Source organism: Lytechinus variegatus, chromosome 6 (genome assembly GCF_018143015.1).
Source record: "Lytechinus variegatus isolate NC3 chromosome 6, Lvar_3.0, whole genome shotgun sequence".
Classification (NCBI taxonomy): Eukaryota; Metazoa; Echinodermata; class Echinoidea; order Temnopleuroida; family Toxopneustidae; genus Lytechinus; species Lytechinus variegatus.
In genome coordinates, this window is record NC_054745.1 from 29,568,137 (window position 1) to 29,574,136 (window position 6,000).

A 6,000-nucleotide genomic window follows, 5' to 3' on the forward strand; every position below is an offset into this window, starting at 1 on the left:
ACAATCGTCTACTCTTATAGGGTAAATTTCAAGCGTCAAGAATAATTTGTAACGTAAACTTAAATGTTAAGGATGGTATACGTCACCTTAAATAAATGAGAGATCGAAGTACATTAGTTCAAAGATCAATAATTGCAGATATCATACGAAAACCTATTTATGCTGACCTCGTATCATATTATATTGACTATTATATGCATTGAACCATTGTTTAGACAATTCAAAATCTGGACGACGTTGGTCAAACGTCACAGATGCAATGGACTCAGTTGAATCTGTCTAGCTTGTTGTATGTTTGGTGTTTGTAGTTTTTTAAAATATAGTTTCTTTGTTAACCCATTCATGAGAGTAGTTGTTCGGGGAAATTAAGATAATCCTTTATTCTTCAAATTGATAAGAGCTGTATTTTTTGTTAATAAGTGTTCGATACTATAAACAAATTGTATATGCTTAACACTGTCATGATTGCTCATTTGTATGTAAACCACTGTATTTGATTATGTCATAACGTTTGCAATTTAGTACTTAGTTTCCTTCTAATTACTTTCACCCTTAATGGTAAAGTTACATGGTGATCCTTTGCGTCTATTATCTTTACTTTAAAGTTGTTAAACTGATTATATTACGTTAATAAAGTCACGTTTGAATGTGGAATGTGCACCAATTGTTTCATAATTCTTAGCTTCTTGTTTTTTGAATTGTTTTAAATAGCAGTTTTATACTTGTCATTGTTTTCATGGTTGCAATATCGACTTTCATTATTTCTACCTATGAAGGTGTCTTTTTAATATTTTATCTATTTTCCTGATTTTTTTCATGAAAGTAAACCCAACATCAATAAAAAAAATAAGATCAGTTTGAATCAGAGATGTTTAGCATTTGTGATTATTATGTGTAACCGTGTCCTTTCATGAATGTTCGATTGTTTCATGAAAACTTAAAAATAAAAGGTATTATGAGGATTGCTTTATTATCTAATGCATATGTGCACAACTGAATGGGAGGTTTGGAGGCGCAAGCACTGAAGTAAAATAGGAAAAAGAAACAAAAATGAGAGAGTAAATAGAGAGAAAGAGAGAGAAAAGGAAAGAGAACGTTATTACGAAGTACAAAATATTTCGAAAACCTGTGCCACTGGCCAAGACTTACATTACAATAGGTCCCGCTTGATTCTAACATCGATGCTGGAGAGGAGGGGGATGGATAATTGTCATCGAGGGTAATTGTCCTCGGGGGTAGTTGTCCTCGGGGGGTAATTGTCCGGGGGTAGTTGTCCGGGGGGTTATTGTCCTCGGGGGTAGTTGTCCGGGGGTAATTGTCCTCGGGGTAATTGTCCGGGGGGGGGGTGATTGTCCAGGGGGTAATTGTCCTAGAACCCTACTACTTCTACTACTATACTGCTACTACTACTTCTGCTACTACTTCTTAGAAGTAGTAGCAGAAGTAGTAGTAGCAGTAGAAGTAGTAGCAGAAGTAGTAGTAGCAGTATAGTAGTAGAAGTAGTACATTTACTACTACTAATACTACTACTTCTTCTACATTTACTACTACTACTACTTCTACTACTACTACAACTACTACTACTAATTCTGCTACTACTTCTTCTACATTTACTACTACTACTTCTGCTACTACTTCTACTACATTTACTACTACTTCTACTACTACTTCTACTACTCTTACTACTACTACTACTACTACAACTACTACTACTACTACTACTACTACTCTTACTACTACTACTACTACAACTACTACTACTACTACTCCTACTACTTCTGCTACTACTTCTTCCATATTTACTACTACTACTTCTACTACTTCTGCTAGTACTTTTACATTTACTACTACTACTACTACTACTACAACTTCTACTACTACTTCGGCTACTACTACTACTTCTGCTACTACTTCTTTTACATTTACTACTGCTACTACAACAACTACTACTACTACTTCGGCTACTACTTCTACTACATTTACTACTACTACTACTACTACATCTGCTGCTACTACTACTTCCACTATTAATAGCACTAGTACTACTAATACCACTAGTACTACTACTGCACTAGAAGACAATGAAAATAAATAGTAATAATCATAAATGTGATAAGACAGAGAAAGAGAACAATGATATATTTTTTTAATAAGCACTATTTATTTTTTTAGAAATGTAAGCGAGTAGTCCTCACATCTTACCATTGAATTCGCGATTTTTTTTTTTTGGGGGGGGGTGGAAGACACTCAAATTGACCTGGGGTCCGTTGCAGAAACAGTTGCAATCGATCGCAACTTGATTTTCAACCAATCAACAGCGCGCATTTGGGACTTGCAATTGATTTTTGGGGGGCTTGCATTTAAACGCAACTCTTTCTGCAACAGGATCCTGATCTTATTTCATTAAACAGAAATTATGTTGAATAATACAATGACAAAAACAAGCCTTAATACTTATATTAAAAATATCATTTGTCAGTATCATGATGTTTCTCTGAATATCCAAATCGTAGAGTTTATTCTTGACATATAGCTATAAAAAATAAAAAATTGAAAGAAGATTAATACTAAGTATTTTTTTATTGTCCCCTTGAGTACAAATAATGTTAGTACTGTTTGAATGTCTGTGTTGGAAATATTTACATGGTCACATACACTATTTTGTTTGGAATCATGAATATACAACACTAATGATAAAAAATACAATAACAATGAATGAATTGAAATTTTTAAAATGCCTGAAAAAAGATTAATATTGGCGTTAATAAATAATACCAATAATACTTTTAAAAAACACATGAGCAGACTCAGCAGACTTACACTGTTGCTTTAAGAGTTTTCTTATAAACTGTATAAGTATTGGAATCATGAATATACAACACTAATGATAAACAATACAATAACAATGAATGAATTGAAATTTTCAAAATGCCTGAAAAAGATTAATATTGGCATTAATAAATAATACCAATATTATTTTAAAATACACATGAGCAGACTTACACTGTTGCTTTAAGAATTTTCTTATACACTGTAAAAAAGGGCTAAATTGGCACTTACAGTGCTTGTGTAGTGACTGCACTACGAGTGCTGATTTTCTAGTTTAAATTTGAACTTAAAAAATCAGCACTCGTAGTGCAGTCACTATACAAACACAGTGTACAGTGAATTATTTGAAGCTTGATTTCTTTTGGGGAAAGTTTTCTTCCTCAAATCGGCAACACTATCGTTTCTGTGCCATTGCTCATGATAGTGTCACACTGAAACAATCCAAGTTGTGTTGTTTTGAATTGCGCTCTCTCCAGACTGTTTGGAGTCCAATTCTTCAGTGAGACTATAAGTGCTAAAGGGGAAGCTCACCCTGTCAAAAAGTTTATTGTAAAAATAGCAGAAAAAATATTGGCAAAGGTTTGAGAAAAATTCATCAAATAATAAAAAGTTATTAGAATTTCATTATTTGATTTGTGACGTCATATGCGAGCAGCATTCCTACATAGCGAATGATAAAAAATCAATGAAATGTCATTTTCTCAGAAAATTGAAATGGTTTTTACTGTGCCTTTTGTATATCAAATCATTTCACACCCGATCATGAATAGAAACAAAATTAAGTCATCAGGTACCATACAAAACTTGAAATTCATGCATTTTATATTACGTAACACATGGGGCAGCTGCTCGTTTATGACGTCACAAATCCAAAATTTTGAACTCTAATAACTTTCTTACACTTAAACAGATTTTCCTCAAACCTTCATAAATATTTTGTACTATTTTTTCTGCTTTTTTTACAACAAAGTTTTCTTCAGAGTGAACTTCCTCTTTAAGGGGATGCTCTAGGCTGATATATCTAATTTAATGTTTTTATATAAATAGGATGGCTGTTGAAAGGGTTTCTTGTCTTATAACCTTTCAGGTCTTTTTCAAGCTGACCCTTTCTACACCTTCCCCCTTTCCCCCTTCCTTCCTTCCCCTCCATCCTCTCCATTCCCTCACCCCTCGCAAACACCCACCTGATTGCATGCCACTTTACCTTAGGCTCCTATAGGTTCCCCGGTCACTGTTTCCTTCACGCATTTCTCCCTAACAGTTGTCGATGGTATTCATTTTTCCCTCGCATAGTTGAAGCTCTGGCATTAACGTATGTTGTTAACGTTCGCTATGGATCAACTTTTTTTTTTTTTTTTTAGTACACTCATTTTTTGCACCTGTTCTAAGCGTATTCTGTATCTTTGCATGTTGTCTTTTTTACATCCTTATCTTCCATTTCTTACCTACGTGTATGTCGTTATGTTATGTGTCATTACTGGGCAATTGTTATTACATCAAGGCAATTACGGGATGTCAGCACTCAGCAATAACGTTTGTATTTTTCATTTTTCCTCTATAACTATGACGGTATTTCCCCCATCCTTTAAATGAACGACTCTTATAGCTTCCCTTTCATGACAGTTGATGATGACAGTTTCTCAGAAAGCTTGCTAAGTACCCATCCCCCCTCTGATAGGAATAATGCTCTTTTTGAAGACCATATCATTAGAGAAATTGGCAATTATGTGCAAGAAGTCAATCACATCTATGATATTAATGACTCTGCCACCCAAATCCCTTCGTCTTCTTATTTAACAGAAAATCATTTCAAAAATTACATAGACTCGCAGAGGAAAAATGACATGTTTTTTCTCCACTTAAATATTAGAAGTGCTCACAGCAATTTTGACAAGTTTCGTTCCTTCCTTGAAAACGTAAATCTCCCTAAGACCTCTATTATTGGTTTGAGCGAAACCTGGTTTAGTGAAACACCTAATTACTTATACTCACTCCCCGATTATAATATTGTCACAAAAAATAGATTATTGAAAAGGGGTGGCGGTGTTGCGCTTTTAATACCAAACTGCTTTCATTTCTCCATTTTAGAAGACATATCTTATATCGATAACACAATCGAAACTCTGTTTGTTGAAGTTCACATCCCCAGACGTAAGAACATGATAGTTGGTGTTATATATAGACCCCCTCAATCCAATTGTAATAATTTCAATTCACAAATTCAAAATATTTTGTCAAAACCTTCTATAACTAATAAAGATTGTCTAATTATGGGAGACTTTAATATTAACCTTCTTACATGTACCCAGGAAAGGGCAACTCAAGACTTCTTAGATGTATTCTTGTCTTCATCGCTTCTTCCTGTTATAACCAAACCCACTAGAATAGCGGATACTTCTGCAACCCTTATTGACAATATTTTTATGAATTTCCATCCCTTGCTTCGAACTGGACTTATAGTTACTGATATTTCTGATCATTATCCAATCTTTGTTAATTTACCATTTGAACCAATTTCTCAAAAATGCTCTAATCAACCTAACAAGTATAAATTCACCGACGAAAACATCATCACCCTACAAAATAATTTAACTCATACTGATTGGTCCACCATATACTCTAGTGAAGATACGAACGCCTCTTATGGTTCTTTCATGACCACTTTTACCTCCTGTGTCGATAATACCATCCCTCGGGTCAAACCAAAGAAATTTAATCGTAAAAAAACTCCGATATCTCCGTGGATTAATAAATCTTTATTGCGATCGATTAACAGGAAAAATAATTTATACTACAGATATATATGCGATCAATCTGATTCTAAACCTGACCTAAAGCAGAAATATGTCAAATATAAGAATACTTTAACAACTTTATTACGTGTGGCGAAGAAGCAGTTCTACGCACATCAGTTAGCTTTATATAAAAACGATATGAAAAATACCTGGAAAGTAATAAATAAAGCACTTAATAGATTTAAAAAGACCACTCAAATATCTCAATTAAATATTGATGGTAAAACTATTGACGATCCCCACGCTATGGCGGAATCTTTCAATTCTTATTTTTCTTGTATTGGTGAAAATCTTGCCCGAACGATTCCTAACTCATCTAAACAGTTTCATGATTTCCTAACAAATCCTAACCCCAACTGCTTTTTTTTCAAGCCTA